This window comes from Lathyrus oleraceus, unplaced genomic scaffold (assembly GCF_024323335.1).
Source record: "Lathyrus oleraceus cultivar Zhongwan6 unplaced genomic scaffold, CAAS_Psat_ZW6_1.0 chrUn0005, whole genome shotgun sequence".
In the NCBI taxonomy this organism is placed as follows: Eukaryota; Viridiplantae; Streptophyta; class Magnoliopsida; order Fabales; family Fabaceae; genus Lathyrus; species Lathyrus oleraceus.
The window spans coordinates 238645-252698 of record NW_026112396.1 but is presented as its reverse complement, the minus strand read 5'-3'; the positions used below and the strand labels follow the sequence as shown (position 1 = coordinate 252698).

The 14054-nt window shown below is 40.1% G+C and overlaps 49 non-coding genes and 2 pseudogenes across 49 annotated transcripts; all 51 read right to left on the bottom strand.

The window, feature by feature from the left end:
* Positions 1–46: 46 nt before the first annotated feature.
* On the bottom strand, positions 47–165 carry LOC127110955 (5S ribosomal RNA). The gene has a single exon (XR_007797728.1). It is a non-coding gene; the product is annotated as a 5S ribosomal RNA (ribosomal RNA).
* A 161-nt stretch (positions 166–326) lies between these two features.
* LOC127110953 (5S ribosomal RNA) lies at positions 327–445 on the bottom strand. The gene has a single exon (XR_007797727.1). It is a non-coding gene; the product is annotated as a 5S ribosomal RNA (ribosomal RNA).
* Positions 446–606: 161 nt separating this feature from the next.
* LOC127110951 (5S ribosomal RNA) lies at positions 607–725 on the bottom strand. Its single transcript, XR_007797725.1, has one exon. It is a non-coding gene; the product is annotated as a 5S ribosomal RNA (ribosomal RNA).
* A 161-nt stretch (positions 726–886) lies between these two features.
* On the bottom strand, positions 887–1005 carry LOC127110950 (5S ribosomal RNA). Its single transcript, XR_007797724.1, has one exon. It is a non-coding gene; the product is annotated as a 5S ribosomal RNA (ribosomal RNA).
* A 161-nt stretch (positions 1006–1166) lies between these two features.
* LOC127110949 (5S ribosomal RNA) lies at positions 1167–1285 on the bottom strand. The gene has a single exon (XR_007797723.1). It is a non-coding gene; the product is annotated as a 5S ribosomal RNA (ribosomal RNA).
* A 161-nt stretch (positions 1286–1446) lies between these two features.
* Positions 1447–1565, bottom strand: LOC127110948 (5S ribosomal RNA). Its single transcript, XR_007797722.1, has one exon. It is a non-coding gene; the product is annotated as a 5S ribosomal RNA (ribosomal RNA).
* Positions 1566–1726: 161 nt separating this feature from the next.
* Positions 1727–1845, bottom strand: LOC127110947 (5S ribosomal RNA). The gene has a single exon (XR_007797721.1). It is a non-coding gene; the product is annotated as a 5S ribosomal RNA (ribosomal RNA).
* A 160-nt stretch (positions 1846–2005) lies between these two features.
* Positions 2006–2124, bottom strand: LOC127110946 (5S ribosomal RNA). The gene has a single exon (XR_007797720.1). It is a non-coding gene; the product is annotated as a 5S ribosomal RNA (ribosomal RNA).
* A 52-nt stretch (positions 2125–2176) lies between these two features.
* Positions 2177–2296, bottom strand: LOC127111567 (uncharacterized; annotated as a pseudogene).
* Positions 2297–2457: 161 nt separating this feature from the next.
* LOC127110945 (5S ribosomal RNA) lies at positions 2458–2576 on the bottom strand. The gene has a single exon (XR_007797719.1). It is a non-coding gene; the product is annotated as a 5S ribosomal RNA (ribosomal RNA).
* Positions 2577–2737: 161 nt separating this feature from the next.
* LOC127110944 (5S ribosomal RNA) lies at positions 2738–2856 on the bottom strand. The gene has a single exon (XR_007797718.1). It is a non-coding gene; the product is annotated as a 5S ribosomal RNA (ribosomal RNA).
* A 161-nt stretch (positions 2857–3017) lies between these two features.
* LOC127110943 (5S ribosomal RNA) lies at positions 3018–3136 on the bottom strand. The gene has a single exon (XR_007797717.1). It is a non-coding gene; the product is annotated as a 5S ribosomal RNA (ribosomal RNA).
* Positions 3137–3297: 161 nt separating this feature from the next.
* Positions 3298–3416, bottom strand: LOC127110942 (5S ribosomal RNA). Its single transcript, XR_007797716.1, has one exon. It is a non-coding gene; the product is annotated as a 5S ribosomal RNA (ribosomal RNA).
* A 161-nt stretch (positions 3417–3577) lies between these two features.
* LOC127110940 (5S ribosomal RNA) lies at positions 3578–3696 on the bottom strand. The gene has a single exon (XR_007797714.1). It is a non-coding gene; the product is annotated as a 5S ribosomal RNA (ribosomal RNA).
* Positions 3697–3857: 161 nt separating this feature from the next.
* LOC127110939 (5S ribosomal RNA) lies at positions 3858–3976 on the bottom strand. Its single transcript, XR_007797713.1, has one exon. It is a non-coding gene; the product is annotated as a 5S ribosomal RNA (ribosomal RNA).
* Positions 3977–4137: 161 nt separating this feature from the next.
* LOC127110937 (5S ribosomal RNA) lies at positions 4138–4256 on the bottom strand. The gene has a single exon (XR_007797712.1). It is a non-coding gene; the product is annotated as a 5S ribosomal RNA (ribosomal RNA).
* Positions 4257–4417: 161 nt separating this feature from the next.
* LOC127110936 (5S ribosomal RNA) lies at positions 4418–4536 on the bottom strand. Its single transcript, XR_007797711.1, has one exon. It is a non-coding gene; the product is annotated as a 5S ribosomal RNA (ribosomal RNA).
* Positions 4537–4697: 161 nt separating this feature from the next.
* Positions 4698–4816, bottom strand: LOC127110935 (5S ribosomal RNA). Its single transcript, XR_007797710.1, has one exon. It is a non-coding gene; the product is annotated as a 5S ribosomal RNA (ribosomal RNA).
* Positions 4817–4977: 161 nt separating this feature from the next.
* LOC127110934 (5S ribosomal RNA) lies at positions 4978–5096 on the bottom strand. The gene has a single exon (XR_007797709.1). It is a non-coding gene; the product is annotated as a 5S ribosomal RNA (ribosomal RNA).
* Positions 5097–5257: 161 nt separating this feature from the next.
* Positions 5258–5376, bottom strand: LOC127110933 (5S ribosomal RNA). Its single transcript, XR_007797708.1, has one exon. It is a non-coding gene; the product is annotated as a 5S ribosomal RNA (ribosomal RNA).
* Positions 5377–5537: 161 nt separating this feature from the next.
* Positions 5538–5656, bottom strand: LOC127110932 (5S ribosomal RNA). Its single transcript, XR_007797707.1, has one exon. It is a non-coding gene; the product is annotated as a 5S ribosomal RNA (ribosomal RNA).
* Positions 5657–5817: 161 nt separating this feature from the next.
* LOC127110931 (5S ribosomal RNA) lies at positions 5818–5936 on the bottom strand. The gene has a single exon (XR_007797706.1). It is a non-coding gene; the product is annotated as a 5S ribosomal RNA (ribosomal RNA).
* A 161-nt stretch (positions 5937–6097) lies between these two features.
* Positions 6098–6216, bottom strand: LOC127110930 (5S ribosomal RNA). The gene has a single exon (XR_007797705.1). It is a non-coding gene; the product is annotated as a 5S ribosomal RNA (ribosomal RNA).
* A 161-nt stretch (positions 6217–6377) lies between these two features.
* LOC127110928 (5S ribosomal RNA) lies at positions 6378–6496 on the bottom strand. The gene has a single exon (XR_007797703.1). It is a non-coding gene; the product is annotated as a 5S ribosomal RNA (ribosomal RNA).
* A 161-nt stretch (positions 6497–6657) lies between these two features.
* LOC127110927 (5S ribosomal RNA) lies at positions 6658–6776 on the bottom strand. The gene has a single exon (XR_007797702.1). It is a non-coding gene; the product is annotated as a 5S ribosomal RNA (ribosomal RNA).
* A 161-nt stretch (positions 6777–6937) lies between these two features.
* Positions 6938–7056, bottom strand: LOC127110926 (5S ribosomal RNA). Its single transcript, XR_007797701.1, has one exon. It is a non-coding gene; the product is annotated as a 5S ribosomal RNA (ribosomal RNA).
* Positions 7057–7217: 161 nt separating this feature from the next.
* Positions 7218–7336, bottom strand: LOC127110925 (5S ribosomal RNA). Its single transcript, XR_007797700.1, has one exon. It is a non-coding gene; the product is annotated as a 5S ribosomal RNA (ribosomal RNA).
* A 161-nt stretch (positions 7337–7497) lies between these two features.
* Positions 7498–7616, bottom strand: LOC127110924 (5S ribosomal RNA). Its single transcript, XR_007797699.1, has one exon. It is a non-coding gene; the product is annotated as a 5S ribosomal RNA (ribosomal RNA).
* Positions 7617–7777: 161 nt separating this feature from the next.
* Positions 7778–7896, bottom strand: LOC127110923 (5S ribosomal RNA). The gene has a single exon (XR_007797698.1). It is a non-coding gene; the product is annotated as a 5S ribosomal RNA (ribosomal RNA).
* A 161-nt stretch (positions 7897–8057) lies between these two features.
* LOC127110921 (5S ribosomal RNA) lies at positions 8058–8176 on the bottom strand. The gene has a single exon (XR_007797697.1). It is a non-coding gene; the product is annotated as a 5S ribosomal RNA (ribosomal RNA).
* Positions 8177–8337: 161 nt separating this feature from the next.
* On the bottom strand, positions 8338–8456 carry LOC127110920 (5S ribosomal RNA). The gene has a single exon (XR_007797696.1). It is a non-coding gene; the product is annotated as a 5S ribosomal RNA (ribosomal RNA).
* A 161-nt stretch (positions 8457–8617) lies between these two features.
* Positions 8618–8736, bottom strand: LOC127110919 (5S ribosomal RNA). Its single transcript, XR_007797695.1, has one exon. It is a non-coding gene; the product is annotated as a 5S ribosomal RNA (ribosomal RNA).
* A 161-nt stretch (positions 8737–8897) lies between these two features.
* Positions 8898–9016, bottom strand: LOC127110918 (5S ribosomal RNA). Its single transcript, XR_007797694.1, has one exon. It is a non-coding gene; the product is annotated as a 5S ribosomal RNA (ribosomal RNA).
* Positions 9017–9177: 161 nt separating this feature from the next.
* On the bottom strand, positions 9178–9296 carry LOC127110916 (5S ribosomal RNA). Its single transcript, XR_007797692.1, has one exon. It is a non-coding gene; the product is annotated as a 5S ribosomal RNA (ribosomal RNA).
* A 161-nt stretch (positions 9297–9457) lies between these two features.
* On the bottom strand, positions 9458–9576 carry LOC127110915 (5S ribosomal RNA). Its single transcript, XR_007797691.1, has one exon. It is a non-coding gene; the product is annotated as a 5S ribosomal RNA (ribosomal RNA).
* Positions 9577–9737: 161 nt separating this feature from the next.
* On the bottom strand, positions 9738–9856 carry LOC127110914 (5S ribosomal RNA). Its single transcript, XR_007797690.1, has one exon. It is a non-coding gene; the product is annotated as a 5S ribosomal RNA (ribosomal RNA).
* Positions 9857–10017: 161 nt separating this feature from the next.
* LOC127110913 (5S ribosomal RNA) lies at positions 10018–10136 on the bottom strand. Its single transcript, XR_007797689.1, has one exon. It is a non-coding gene; the product is annotated as a 5S ribosomal RNA (ribosomal RNA).
* Positions 10137–10297: 161 nt separating this feature from the next.
* LOC127110912 (5S ribosomal RNA) lies at positions 10298–10416 on the bottom strand. The gene has a single exon (XR_007797688.1). It is a non-coding gene; the product is annotated as a 5S ribosomal RNA (ribosomal RNA).
* Positions 10417–10577: 161 nt separating this feature from the next.
* Positions 10578–10696, bottom strand: LOC127110911 (5S ribosomal RNA). The gene has a single exon (XR_007797687.1). It is a non-coding gene; the product is annotated as a 5S ribosomal RNA (ribosomal RNA).
* A 161-nt stretch (positions 10697–10857) lies between these two features.
* LOC127110910 (5S ribosomal RNA) lies at positions 10858–10976 on the bottom strand. Its single transcript, XR_007797686.1, has one exon. It is a non-coding gene; the product is annotated as a 5S ribosomal RNA (ribosomal RNA).
* Positions 10977–11137: 161 nt separating this feature from the next.
* LOC127110909 (5S ribosomal RNA) lies at positions 11138–11256 on the bottom strand. Its single transcript, XR_007797685.1, has one exon. It is a non-coding gene; the product is annotated as a 5S ribosomal RNA (ribosomal RNA).
* Positions 11257–11417: 161 nt separating this feature from the next.
* Positions 11418–11536, bottom strand: LOC127110908 (5S ribosomal RNA). Its single transcript, XR_007797684.1, has one exon. It is a non-coding gene; the product is annotated as a 5S ribosomal RNA (ribosomal RNA).
* A 161-nt stretch (positions 11537–11697) lies between these two features.
* LOC127110907 (5S ribosomal RNA) lies at positions 11698–11816 on the bottom strand. The gene has a single exon (XR_007797683.1). It is a non-coding gene; the product is annotated as a 5S ribosomal RNA (ribosomal RNA).
* A 161-nt stretch (positions 11817–11977) lies between these two features.
* Positions 11978–12096, bottom strand: LOC127110905 (5S ribosomal RNA). The gene has a single exon (XR_007797681.1). It is a non-coding gene; the product is annotated as a 5S ribosomal RNA (ribosomal RNA).
* Positions 12097–12257: 161 nt separating this feature from the next.
* LOC127110904 (5S ribosomal RNA) lies at positions 12258–12376 on the bottom strand. The gene has a single exon (XR_007797680.1). It is a non-coding gene; the product is annotated as a 5S ribosomal RNA (ribosomal RNA).
* A 49-nt stretch (positions 12377–12425) lies between these two features.
* Positions 12426–12548, bottom strand: LOC127111558 (uncharacterized; annotated as a pseudogene).
* Positions 12549–12709: 161 nt separating this feature from the next.
* On the bottom strand, positions 12710–12828 carry LOC127110903 (5S ribosomal RNA). Its single transcript, XR_007797679.1, has one exon. It is a non-coding gene; the product is annotated as a 5S ribosomal RNA (ribosomal RNA).
* Positions 12829–12989: 161 nt separating this feature from the next.
* On the bottom strand, positions 12990–13108 carry LOC127110902 (5S ribosomal RNA). The gene has a single exon (XR_007797678.1). It is a non-coding gene; the product is annotated as a 5S ribosomal RNA (ribosomal RNA).
* A 161-nt stretch (positions 13109–13269) lies between these two features.
* On the bottom strand, positions 13270–13388 carry LOC127111416 (5S ribosomal RNA). Its single transcript, XR_007798169.1, has one exon. It is a non-coding gene; the product is annotated as a 5S ribosomal RNA (ribosomal RNA).
* A 161-nt stretch (positions 13389–13549) lies between these two features.
* On the bottom strand, positions 13550–13668 carry LOC127111415 (5S ribosomal RNA). Its single transcript, XR_007798168.1, has one exon. It is a non-coding gene; the product is annotated as a 5S ribosomal RNA (ribosomal RNA).
* Positions 13669–13829: 161 nt separating this feature from the next.
* LOC127111420 (5S ribosomal RNA) lies at positions 13830–13948 on the bottom strand. The gene has a single exon (XR_007798173.1). It is a non-coding gene; the product is annotated as a 5S ribosomal RNA (ribosomal RNA).
* Positions 13949–14054: the final 106 nt, after the last annotated feature.

Here is a 14054-nt window from a genome sequence, read left to right as displayed (position 1 = left end):
CCGATTAACAGAAATAAAAAGAAGTATTTAAAAAATCGCAAAAAAAGAGGTGCAACACAAGGACTTCCCAGGAGGTCACCCATCCTAGTACTACTCTCGCCCAAGCACGCTTAACTGCGGAGTTCTGATGGGATCCGGTGCATTAGTGCTGGTATGATCGCACCTGATATCTCATGCGCTTTGATTGTATATATTTTATTTCTTTCACTTATTAACGGCAAAACAAACATAATTAACGCTGAAATGCTTGTCTTCTCCTACTTTTTCCGACTCTTTTACGCCGATTAACAGAAATAAAAAGAAGTATTTAAAAAATCGCAAAAAAAGAGGTGCAACACAAGGACTTCCCAGGAGGTCACCCATCCTAGTACTACTCTCGCCCAAGCACGCTTAACTGCGGAGTTCTGATGGGATCCGGTGCATTAGTGCTGGTATGATCGCACCTGATATCTCATGCGCTTTGATTGTATATATTTTATTTCTTTCACTTATTAACGGCAAAACAAACATAATTAACGCTGAAATGCTTGTCTTCTCCTACTTTTTCCGACTCTTTTACGCCGATTAACAGAAATAAAAAGAAGTATTTAAAAAATCGCAAAAAAAGAGGTGCAACACAAGGACTTCCCAGGAGGTCACCCATCCTAGTACTACTCTCGCCCAAGCACGCTTAACTGCGGAGTTCTGATGGGATCCGGTGCATTAGTGCTGGTATGATCGCACCTGATATCTCATGCGCTTTGATTGTATATATTTTATTTCTTTCACTTATTAACGGCAAAACAAACATAATTAACGCTGAAATGCTTGTCTTCTCCTACTTTTTCCGACTCTTTTACGCCGATTAACAGAAATAAAAAGAAGTATTTAAAAAATCGCAAAAAAAGAGGTGCAACACAAGGACTTCCCAGGAGGTCACCCATCCTAGTACTACTCTCGCCCAAGCACGCTTAACTGCGGAGTTCTGATGGGATCCGGTGCATTAGTGCTGGTATGATCGCACCTGATATCTCATGCGCTTTGATTGTATATATTTTATTTCTTTCACTTATTAACGGCAAAACAAACATAATTAACGCTGAAATGCTTGTCTTCTCCTACTTTTTCCGACTCTTTTACGCCGATTAACAGAAATAAAAAGAAGTATTTAAAAAATCGCAAAAAAAGAGGTGCAACACAAGGACTTCCCAGGAGGTCACCCATCCTAGTACTACTCTCGCCCAAGCACGCTTAACTGCGGAGTTCTGATGGGATCCGGTGCATTAGTGCTGGTATGATCGCACCTGATATCTCATGCGCTTTGATTGTATATATTTTATTTCTTTCACTTATTAACGGCAAAACAAACATAATTAACGCTGAAATGCTTGTCTTCTCCTACTTTTTCCGACTCTTTTACGCCGATTAACAGAAATAAAAAGAAGTATTTAAAAAATCGCAAAAAAAGAGGTGCAACACAAGGACTTCCCAGGAGGTCACCCATCCTAGTACTACTCTCGCCCAAGCACGCTTAACTGCGGAGTTCTGATGGGATCCGGTGCATTAGTGCTGGTATGATCGCACCTGATATCTCATGCGCTTTGATTGTATATATTTTATTTCTTTCACTTATTAACGGCAAAACAAACATAATTAACGCTGAAATGCTTGTCTTCTCCTACTTTTTCCGACTCTTTTACGCCGATTAACAGAAATAAAAAGAAGTATTTAAAAAATCGCAAAAAAAGAGGTGCAACACAAGGACTTCCCAGGAGGTCACCCATCCTAGTACTACTCTCGCCCAAGCACGCTTAACTGCGGAGTTCTGATGGGATCCGGTGCATTAGTGCTGGTATGATCGCACCTGATATCTCATGCGCTTTGATTGTATATATTTTATTTCTTTCACTTATTAACGGCAAAACAAACATAATTAACGCTGAAATGCTTGTCTTCTCCTACTTTTTCCGACTCTTTTACGCCGATTAACAGAAATAAAAAGAAGTATTTAAAAATCGCAAAAAAAGAGGTGCAACACAAGGACTTCCCAGGAGGTCACCCATCCTAGTACTACTCTCGCCCAAGCACGCTTAACTGCGGAGTTCTGATGGGATCCGGTGCATTAGTGCTGGTATGATCGCACCTGATATCTCATGCGCTTTGATTGTATATATTTTATTTCTTTCACTTATTAACGGCAAAACAAACATAATTAACGCCCAGGAGGTCACCCATCCTAGTACTACTCTCGCCCAAGCACGCTTAACTGCGGAGTTCTGATGGGATCCGGTGCATTAGTGCTGGTATGATCGCACCTGATATCTCATGCGCTTTGATTGTATATATTTTATTTCTTTCACTTATTAACGGCAAAACAAACATAATTAACGCTGAAATGCTTGTCTTCTCCTACTTTTTCCGACTCTTTTACGCCGATTAACAGAAATAAAAAGAAGTATTTAAAAAATCGCAAAAAAAGAGGTGCAACACAAGGACTTCCCAGGAGGTCACCCATCCTAGTACTACTCTCGCCCAAGCACGCTTAACTGCGGAGTTCTGATGGGATCCGGTGCATTAGTGCTGGTATGATCGCACCTGATATCTCATGCGCTTTGATTGTATATATTTTATTTCTTTCACTTATTAACGGCAAAACAAACATAATTAACGCTGAAATGCTTGTCTTCTCCTACTTTTTCCGACTCTTTTACGCCGATTAACAGAAATAAAAAGAAGTATTTAAAAAATCGCAAAAAAAGAGGTGCAACACAAGGACTTCCCAGGAGGTCACCCATCCTAGTACTACTCTCGCCCAAGCACGCTTAACTGCGGAGTTCTGATGGGATCCGGTGCATTAGTGCTGGTATGATCGCACCTGATATCTCATGCGCTTTGATTGTATATATTTTATTTCTTTCACTTATTAACGGCAAAACAAACATAATTAACGCTGAAATGCTTGTCTTCTCCTACTTTTTCCGACTCTTTTACGCCGATTAACAGAAATAAAAAGAAGTATTTAAAAAATCGCAAAAAAAGAGGTGCAACACAAGGACTTCCCAGGAGGTCACCCATCCTAGTACTACTCTCGCCCAAGCACGCTTAACTGCGGAGTTCTGATGGGATCCGGTGCATTAGTGCTGGTATGATCGCACCTGATATCTCATGCGCTTTGATTGTATATATTTTATTTCTTTCACTTATTAACGGCAAAACAAACATAATTAACGCTGAAATGCTTGTCTTCTCCTACTTTTTCCGACTCTTTTACGCCGATTAACAGAAATAAAAAGAAGTATTTAAAAAATCGCAAAAAAAGAGGTGCAACACAAGGACTTCCCAGGAGGTCACCCATCCTAGTACTACTCTCGCCCAAGCACGCTTAACTGCGGAGTTCTGATGGGATCCGGTGCATTAGTGCTGGTATGATCGCACCTGATATCTCATGCGCTTTGATTGTATATATTTTATTTCTTTCACTTATTAACGGCAAAACAAACATAATTAACGCTGAAATGCTTGTCTTCTCCTACTTTTTCCGACTCTTTTACGCCGATTAACAGAAATAAAAAGAAGTATTTAAAAAATCGCAAAAAAAGAGGTGCAACACAAGGACTTCCCAGGAGGTCACCCATCCTAGTACTACTCTCGCCCAAGCACGCTTAACTGCGGAGTTCTGATGGGATCCGGTGCATTAGTGCTGGTATGATCGCACCTGATATCTCATGCGCTTTGATTGTATATATTTTATTTCTTTCACTTATTAACGGCAAAACAAACATAATTAACGCTGAAATGCTTGTCTTCTCCTACTTTTTCCGACTCTTTTACGCCGATTAACAGAAATAAAAAGAAGTATTTAAAAAATCGCAAAAAAAGAGGTGCAACACAAGGACTTCCCAGGAGGTCACCCATCCTAGTACTACTCTCGCCCAAGCACGCTTAACTGCGGAGTTCTGATGGGATCCGGTGCATTAGTGCTGGTATGATCGCACCTGATATCTCATGCGCTTTGATTGTATATATTTTATTTCTTTCACTTATTAACGGCAAAACAAACATAATTAACGCTGAAATGCTTGTCTTCTCCTACTTTTTCCGACTCTTTTACGCCGATTAACAGAAATAAAAAGAAGTATTTAAAAAATCGCAAAAAAAGAGGTGCAACACAAGGACTTCCCAGGAGGTCACCCATCCTAGTACTACTCTCGCCCAAGCACGCTTAACTGCGGAGTTCTGATGGGATCCGGTGCATTAGTGCTGGTATGATCGCACCTGATATCTCATGCGCTTTGATTGTATATATTTTATTTCTTTCACTTATTAACGGCAAAACAAACATAATTAACGCTGAAATGCTTGTCTTCTCCTACTTTTTCCGACTCTTTTACGCCGATTAACAGAAATAAAAAGAAGTATTTAAAAAATCGCAAAAAAAGAGGTGCAACACAAGGACTTCCCAGGAGGTCACCCATCCTAGTACTACTCTCGCCCAAGCACGCTTAACTGCGGAGTTCTGATGGGATCCGGTGCATTAGTGCTGGTATGATCGCACCTGATATCTCATGCGCTTTGATTGTATATATTTTATTTCTTTCACTTATTAACGGCAAAACAAACATAATTAACGCTGAAATGCTTGTCTTCTCCTACTTTTTCCGACTCTTTTACGCCGATTAACAGAAATAAAAAGAAGTATTTAAAAAATCGCAAAAAAAGAGGTGCAACACAAGGACTTCCCAGGAGGTCACCCATCCTAGTACTACTCTCGCCCAAGCACGCTTAACTGCGGAGTTCTGATGGGATCCGGTGCATTAGTGCTGGTATGATCGCACCTGATATCTCATGCGCTTTGATTGTATATATTTTATTTCTTTCACTTATTAACGGCAAAACAAACATAATTAACGCTGAAATGCTTGTCTTCTCCTACTTTTTCCGACTCTTTTACGCCGATTAACAGAAATAAAAAGAAGTATTTAAAAAATCGCAAAAAAAGAGGTGCAACACAAGGACTTCCCAGGAGGTCACCCATCCTAGTACTACTCTCGCCCAAGCACGCTTAACTGCGGAGTTCTGATGGGATCCGGTGCATTAGTGCTGGTATGATCGCACCTGATATCTCATGCGCTTTGATTGTATATATTTTATTTCTTTCACTTATTAACGGCAAAACAAACATAATTAACGCTGAAATGCTTGTCTTCTCCTACTTTTTCCGACTCTTTTACGCCGATTAACAGAAATAAAAAGAAGTATTTAAAAAATCGCAAAAAAAGAGGTGCAACACAAGGACTTCCCAGGAGGTCACCCATCCTAGTACTACTCTCGCCCAAGCACGCTTAACTGCGGAGTTCTGATGGGATCCGGTGCATTAGTGCTGGTATGATCGCACCTGATATCTCATGCGCTTTGATTGTATATATTTTATTTCTTTCACTTATTAACGGCAAAACAAACATAATTAACGCTGAAATGCTTGTCTTCTCCTACTTTTTCCGACTCTTTTACGCCGATTAACAGAAATAAAAAGAAGTATTTAAAAAATCGCAAAAAAAGAGGTGCAACACAAGGACTTCCCAGGAGGTCACCCATCCTAGTACTACTCTCGCCCAAGCACGCTTAACTGCGGAGTTCTGATGGGATCCGGTGCATTAGTGCTGGTATGATCGCACCTGATATCTCATGCGCTTTGATTGTATATATTTTATTTCTTTCACTTATTAACGGCAAAACAAACATAATTAACGCTGAAATGCTTGTCTTCTCCTACTTTTTCCGACTCTTTTACGCCGATTAACAGAAATAAAAAGAAGTATTTAAAAAATCGCAAAAAAAGAGGTGCAACACAAGGACTTCCCAGGAGGTCACCCATCCTAGTACTACTCTCGCCCAAGCACGCTTAACTGCGGAGTTCTGATGGGATCCGGTGCATTAGTGCTGGTATGATCGCACCTGATATCTCATGCGCTTTGATTGTATATATTTTATTTCTTTCACTTATTAACGGCAAAACAAACATAATTAACGCTGAAATGCTTGTCTTCTCCTACTTTTTCCGACTCTTTTACGCCGATTAACAGAAATAAAAAGAAGTATTTAAAAAATCGCAAAAAAAGAGGTGCAACACAAGGACTTCCCAGGAGGTCACCCATCCTAGTACTACTCTCGCCCAAGCACGCTTAACTGCGGAGTTCTGATGGGATCCGGTGCATTAGTGCTGGTATGATCGCACCTGATATCTCATGCGCTTTGATTGTATATATTTTATTTCTTTCACTTATTAACGGCAAAACAAACATAATTAACGCTGAAATGCTTGTCTTCTCCTACTTTTTCCGACTCTTTTACGCCGATTAACAGAAATAAAAAGAAGTATTTAAAAAATCGCAAAAAAAGAGGTGCAACACAAGGACTTCCCAGGAGGTCACCCATCCTAGTACTACTCTCGCCCAAGCACGCTTAACTGCGGAGTTCTGATGGGATCCGGTGCATTAGTGCTGGTATGATCGCACCTGATATCTCATGCGCTTTGATTGTATATATTTTATTTCTTTCACTTATTAACGGCAAAACAAACATAATTAACGCTGAAATGCTTGTCTTCTCCTACTTTTTCCGACTCTTTTACGCCGATTAACAGAAATAAAAAGAAGTATTTAAAAAATCGCAAAAAAAGAGGTGCAACACAAGGACTTCCCAGGAGGTCACCCATCCTAGTACTACTCTCGCCCAAGCACGCTTAACTGCGGAGTTCTGATGGGATCCGGTGCATTAGTGCTGGTATGATCGCACCTGATATCTCATGCGCTTTGATTGTATATATTTTATTTCTTTCACTTATTAACGGCAAAACAAACATAATTAACGCTGAAATGCTTGTCTTCTCCTACTTTTTCCGACTCTTTTACGCCGATTAACAGAAATAAAAAGAAGTATTTAAAAAATCGCAAAAAAAGAGGTGCAACACAAGGACTTCCCAGGAGGTCACCCATCCTAGTACTACTCTCGCCCAAGCACGCTTAACTGCGGAGTTCTGATGGGATCCGGTGCATTAGTGCTGGTATGATCGCACCTGATATCTCATGCGCTTTGATTGTATATATTTTATTTCTTTCACTTATTAACGGCAAAACAAACATAATTAACGCTGAAATGCTTGTCTTCTCCTACTTTTTCCGACTCTTTTACGCCGATTAACAGAAATAAAAAGAAGTATTTAAAAAATCGCAAAAAAAGAGGTGCAACACAAGGACTTCCCAGGAGGTCACCCATCCTAGTACTACTCTCGCCCAAGCACGCTTAACTGCGGAGTTCTGATGGGATCCGGTGCATTAGTGCTGGTATGATCGCACCTGATATCTCATGCGCTTTGATTGTATATATTTTATTTCTTTCACTTATTAACGGCAAAACAAACATAATTAACGCTGAAATGCTTGTCTTCTCCTACTTTTTCCGACTCTTTTACGCCGATTAACAGAAATAAAAAGAAGTATTTAAAAAATCGCAAAAAAAGAGGTGCAACACAAGGACTTCCCAGGAGGTCACCCATCCTAGTACTACTCTCGCCCAAGCACGCTTAACTGCGGAGTTCTGATGGGATCCGGTGCATTAGTGCTGGTATGATCGCACCTGATATCTCATGCGCTTTGATTGTATATATTTTATTTCTTTCACTTATTAACGGCAAAACAAACATAATTAACGCTGAAATGCTTGTCTTCTCCTACTTTTTCCGACTCTTTTACGCCGATTAACAGAAATAAAAAGAAGTATTTAAAAAATCGCAAAAAAAGAGGTGCAACACAAGGACTTCCCAGGAGGTCACCCATCCTAGTACTACTCTCGCCCAAGCACGCTTAACTGCGGAGTTCTGATGGGATCCGGTGCATTAGTGCTGGTATGATCGCACCTGATATCTCATGCGCTTTGATTGTATATATTTTATTTCTTTCACTTATTAACGGCAAAACAAACATAATTAACGCTGAAATGCTTGTCTTCTCCTACTTTTTCCGACTCTTTTACGCCGATTAACAGAAATAAAAAGAAGTATTTAAAAAATCGCAAAAAAAGAGGTGCAACACAAGGACTTCCCAGGAGGTCACCCATCCTAGTACTACTCTCGCCCAAGCACGCTTAACTGCGGAGTTCTGATGGGATCCGGTGCATTAGTGCTGGTATGATCGCACCTGATATCTCATGCGCTTTGATTGTATATATTTTATTTCTTTCACTTATTAACGGCAAAACAAACATAATTAACGCTGAAATGCTTGTCTTCTCCTACTTTTTCCGACTCTTTTACGCCGATTAACAGAAATAAAAAGAAGTATTTAAAAAATCGCAAAAAAAGAGGTGCAACACAAGGACTTCCCAGGAGGTCACCCATCCTAGTACTACTCTCGCCCAAGCACGCTTAACTGCGGAGTTCTGATGGGATCCGGTGCATTAGTGCTGGTATGATCGCACCTGATATCTCATGCGCTTTGATTGTATATATTTTATTTCTTTCACTTATTAACGGCAAAACAAACATAATTAACGCTGAAATGCTTGTCTTCTCCTACTTTTTCCGACTCTTTTACGCCGATTAACAGAAATAAAAAGAAGTATTTAAAAAATCGCAAAAAAAGAGGTGCAACACAAGGACTTCCCAGGAGGTCACCCATCCTAGTACTACTCTCGCCCAAGCACGCTTAACTGCGGAGTTCTGATGGGATCCGGTGCATTAGTGCTGGTATGATCGCACCTGATATCTCATGCGCTTTGATTGTATATATTTTATTTCTTTCACTTATTAACGGCAAAACAAACATAATTAACGCTGAAATGCTTGTCTTCTCCTACTTTTTCCGACTCTTTTACGCCGATTAACAGAAATAAAAAGAAGTATTTAAAAAATCGCAAAAAAAGAGGTGCAACACAAGGACTTCCCAGGAGGTCACCCATCCTAGTACTACTCTCGCCCAAGCACGCTTAACTGCGGAGTTCTGATGGGATCCGGTGCATTAGTGCTGGTATGATCGCACCTGATATCTCATGCGCTTTGATTGTATATATTTTATTTCTTTCACTTATTAACGGCAAAACAAACATAATTAACGCTGAAATGCTTGTCTTCTCCTACTTTTTCCGACTCTTTTACGCCGATTAACAGAAATAAAAAGAAGTATTTAAAAAATCGCAAAAAAAGAGGTGCAACACAAGGACTTCCCAGGAGGTCACCCATCCTAGTACTACTCTCGCCCAAGCACGCTTAACTGCGGAGTTCTGATGGGATCCGGTGCATTAGTGCTGGTATGATCGCACCTGATATCTCATGCGCTTTGATTGTATATATTTTATTTCTTTCACTTATTAACGGCAAAACAAACATAATTAACGCTGAAATGCTTGTCTTCTCCTACTTTTTCCGACTCTTTTACGCCGATTAACAGAAATAAAAAGAAGTATTTAAAAAATCGCAAAAAAAGAGGTGCAACACAAGGACTTCCCAGGAGGTCACCCATCCTAGTACTACTCTCGCCCAAGCACGCTTAACTGCGGAGTTCTGATGGGATCCGGTGCATTAGTGCTGGTATGATCGCACCTGATATCTCATGCGCTTTGATTGTATATATTTTATTTCTTTCACTTATTAACGGCAAAACAAACATAATTAACGCTGAAATGCTTGTCTTCTCCTACTTTTTCCGACTCTTTTACGCCGATTAACAGAAATAAAAAGAAGTATTTAAAAAATCGCAAAAAAAGAGGTGCAACACAAGGACTTCCCAGGAGGTCACCCATCCTAGTACTACTCTCGCCCAAGCACGCTTAACTGCGGAGTTCTGATGGGATCCGGTGCATTAGTGCTGGTATGATCGCACCTGATATCTCATGCGCTTTGATTGTATATATTTTATTTCTTTCACTTATTAACGGCAAAACAAACATAATTAACGCTGAAATGCTTGTCTTCTCCTACTTTTTCCGACTCTTTTACGCCGATTAACAGAAATAAAAAGAAGTATTTAAAAAATCGCAAAAAAAGAGGTGCAACACAAGGACTTCCCAGGAGGTCACCCATCCTAGTACTACTCTCGCCCAAGCACGCTTAACTGCGGAGTTCTGATGGGATCCGGTGCATTAGTGCTGGTATGATCGCACCTGATATCTCATGCGCTTTGATTGTATATATTTTATTTCTTTCACTTATTAACGGCAAAACAAACATAATTAACGCTGAAATGCTTGTCTTCTCCTACTTTTTCCGACTCTTTTACGCCGATTAACAGAAATAAAAAGAAGTATTTAAAAAATCGCAAAAAAAGAGGTGCAACACAAGGACTTCCCAGGAGGTCACCCATCCTAGTACTACTCTCGCCCAAGCACGCTTAACTGCGGAGTTCTGATGGGATCCGGTGCATTAGTGCTGGTATGATCGCACCTGATATCTCATGCGCTTTGATTGTATATATTTTATTTCTTTCACTTATTAACGGCAAAACAAACATAATTAACGCTGAAATGCTTGTCTTCTCCTACTTTTTCCGACTCTTTTACGCCGATTAACAGAAATAAAAAGAAGTATTTAAAAAATCGCAAAAAAAGAGGTGCAACACAAGGACTTCCCAGGAGGTCACCCATCCTAGTACTACTCTCGCCCAAGCACGCTTAACTGCGGAGTTCTGATGGGATCCGGTGCATTAGTGCTGGTATGATCGCACCTGATATCTCATGCGCTTTGATTGTATATATTTTATTTCTTTCACTTATTAACGGCAAAACAAACATAATTAACGCTGAAATGCTTGTCTTCTCCTACTTTTTCCGACTCTTTTACGCCGATTAACAGAAATAAAAAGAAGTATTTAAAAAATCGCAAAAAAAGAGGTGCAACACAAGGACTTCCCAGGAGGTCACCCATCCTAGTACTACTCTCGCCCAAGCACGCTTAACTGCGGAGTTCTGATGGGATCCGGTGCATTAGTGCTGGTATGATCGCACCTGATATCTCATGCGCTTTGATTGTATATATTTTATTTCTTTCACTTATTAACGGCAAAACAAACATAATTAACGCTGAAATGCTTGTCTTCTCCTACTTTTTCCGACTCTTTTACGCCGATTAACAGAAATAAAAAGAAGTATTTAAAAAATCGCAAAAAAAGAGGTGCAACACAAGGACTTCCCAGGAGGTCACCCATCCTAGTACTACTCTCGCCCAAGCACGCTTAACTGCGGAGTTCTGATGGGATCCGGTGCATTAGTGCTGGTATGATCGCACCTGATATCTCATGCGCTTTGATTGTATATATTTTATTTCTTTCACTTATTAACGGCAAAACAAACATAATTAACGCTGAAATGCTTGTCTTCTCCTACTTTTTCCGACTCTTTTACGCCGATTAACAGAAATAAAAAGAAGTATTTAAAAAATCGCAAAAAAAGAGGTGCAACACAAGGACTTCCCAGGAGGTCACCCATCCTAGTACTACTCTCGCCCAAGCACGCTTAACTGCGGAGTTCTGATGGGATCCGGTGCATTAGTGCTGGTATGATCGCACCTGATATCTCATGCGCTTTGATTGTATATATTTTATTTCTTTCACTTATTAACGGCAAAACAAACATAATTAACGCTGAAATGCTTGTCTTCTCCTACTTTTTCCGACTCTTTTACGCCGATTAACAGAAATAAAAAGAAGTATTTAAAAAATCGCAAAAAAAGAGGTGCAACACAAGGACTTCCCAGGAGGTCACCCATCCTAGTACTACTCTCGCCCAAGCACGCTTAACTGCGGAGTTCTGATGGGATCCGGTGCATTAGTGCTGGTATGATCGCACCTGATATCTCATGCGCTTTGATTGTATATATTTTATTTCTTTCACTTATTAACGGCAAAACAAACATAATTAACGCTGAAATGCTTGTCTTCTCCTACTTTTTCCGACTCTTTTACGCCGATTAACAGAAATAAAAAGAAGTATTTAAAAAATCGCAAAAAAAGAGGTGCAACACAAGGACTTCCCAGGAGGTCACCCATCCTAGTACTACTCTCGCCCAAGCACGCTTAACTGCGGAGTTCTGATGGGATCCGGTGCATTAGTGCTGGTATGATCGCACCTGATATCTCATGCGCTTTGATTGTATATATTTTATTTCTTTCACTTATTAACGGCAAAACAAACATAATTAACGCTGAAATGCTTGTCTTCTCCTACTTTTTCCGACTCTTTTACGCCGATTAACAGAAACAAAAAGAAGTACTTAAAAAATCGCAAAAAAAGAGGTGCAACACAAGGACTTCCCAGGAGGTCACCCATCCTAGTACTACTCTCGCCCAAGCACGCTTAACTGCGGAGTTCTGATGGGATCCGGTGCATTAGTGCTGGTATGATCGCACCTGATATCTCATGCGCTTTGATTGTATATATTTTATTTCTTTCACTTATTAACGGCAAAACAAACATAATTAACGCCCAGGAGGTCACCCATCCTAGTACTACTCTCGCCCAAGCACGCTTAACTGCGGAGTTCTGATGGGATCCGGTGCATTAGTGCTGGTATGATCGCACCTGATATCTCATGCGCTTTGATTGTATATATTTTATTTCTTTCACTTATTAACGGCAAAACAAACATAATTAACGCTGAAATGCTTGTCTTCTCCTACTTTTTCCGACTCTTTTACGCCGATTAACAGAAATAAAAAGAAGTATTTAAAAAATCGCAAAAAAAGAGGTGCAACACAAGGACTTCCCAGGAGGTCACCCATCCTAGTACTACTCTCGCCCAAGCACGCTTAACTGCGGAGTTCTGATGGGATCCGGTGCATTAGTGCTGGTATGATCGCACCTGATATCTCATGCGCTTTGATTGTATATATTTTATTTCTTTCACTTATTAACGGCAAAACAAACATAATTAACGCTGAAATGCTTGTCTTCTCCTACTTTTTCCGACTCTTTTACGCCGATTAACAGAAATAAAAAGAAGTATTTAAAAAATCGCAAAAAAAGAGGTGCAACACAAGGACTTCCCAGGAGGTCACCCATCCTAGTACTACTCTCGCCCAAGCACGCTTAACTGCGGAGTTCTGATGGGATCCGGTGCATTAGTGCTGGTATGATCGCACCTGATATCTCATGCGCTTTGATTGTATATATTTTATTTCTTTCACTTATTAACGGCAAAACAAACATAATTAACGCTGAAATGCTTGTCTTCTCCTACTTTTTCCGACTCTTTTACGCCGATTAACAGAAATAAAAAGAAGTATTTAAAAAATAGCAAAAAAAGAGGTGCAACACAAGGACTTCCCAGGAGGTCACCCATCCTAGTACTACTCTCGCCCAAGCACGCTTAACTGCGGAGTTCTGATGGGATCCGATGCATTAGTGCTGGTATGATCGCACCTGATATCTCATGCGCTTTGATTGTATATATTTTATTTCTTTCACTTATTAACGGCAAAACAAACATAATTAACGCTGAAATGCTTGTCTTCTCCTACTTTTTCCGACTCTTTTACGCCGATTAACAGAAATAAAAAGAAGTACTTAAAAAATCGCAAAAAATGAGGTGCAACACAAGGACTTCCCAGGAGGTCACCCATCCTAGTACTACTCTCGCCCAAGCACGCTTAACTGCGGAGTTCTGATGGGATCCGATGCATTAGTGCTGGTATGATCGCACCTGATATCTCATGCGTTTTGATTGTATATATTTTATTTCTTTCACTTATTAACGGCAAAACAAACATAATTAACGCTGAAATGCTTGTCTTCTCCTACTTTTTCCGACTCTTTTACGCCGATTAACAGAAATAAAAAGAAGTATTTAAAAAATCGCAAAAAAAGAGGTGCAACACAAGGACTTCCCAAGAGGTCACCCATCCTAGTACTACTCTCGCCCAAGCACGCTTAACTGCAGAGTTCTGATGGGATCCGGTGCATTAGTGCTGGTATGATCACACCTGATATCTCATGCGCTTTGATTGTATATATTTTATTTCTTTCACTTATTAACGGCAAAACAAACATAATTAACGCTGAAATGCTTGTCTTCTCCTACTTTTCCGACT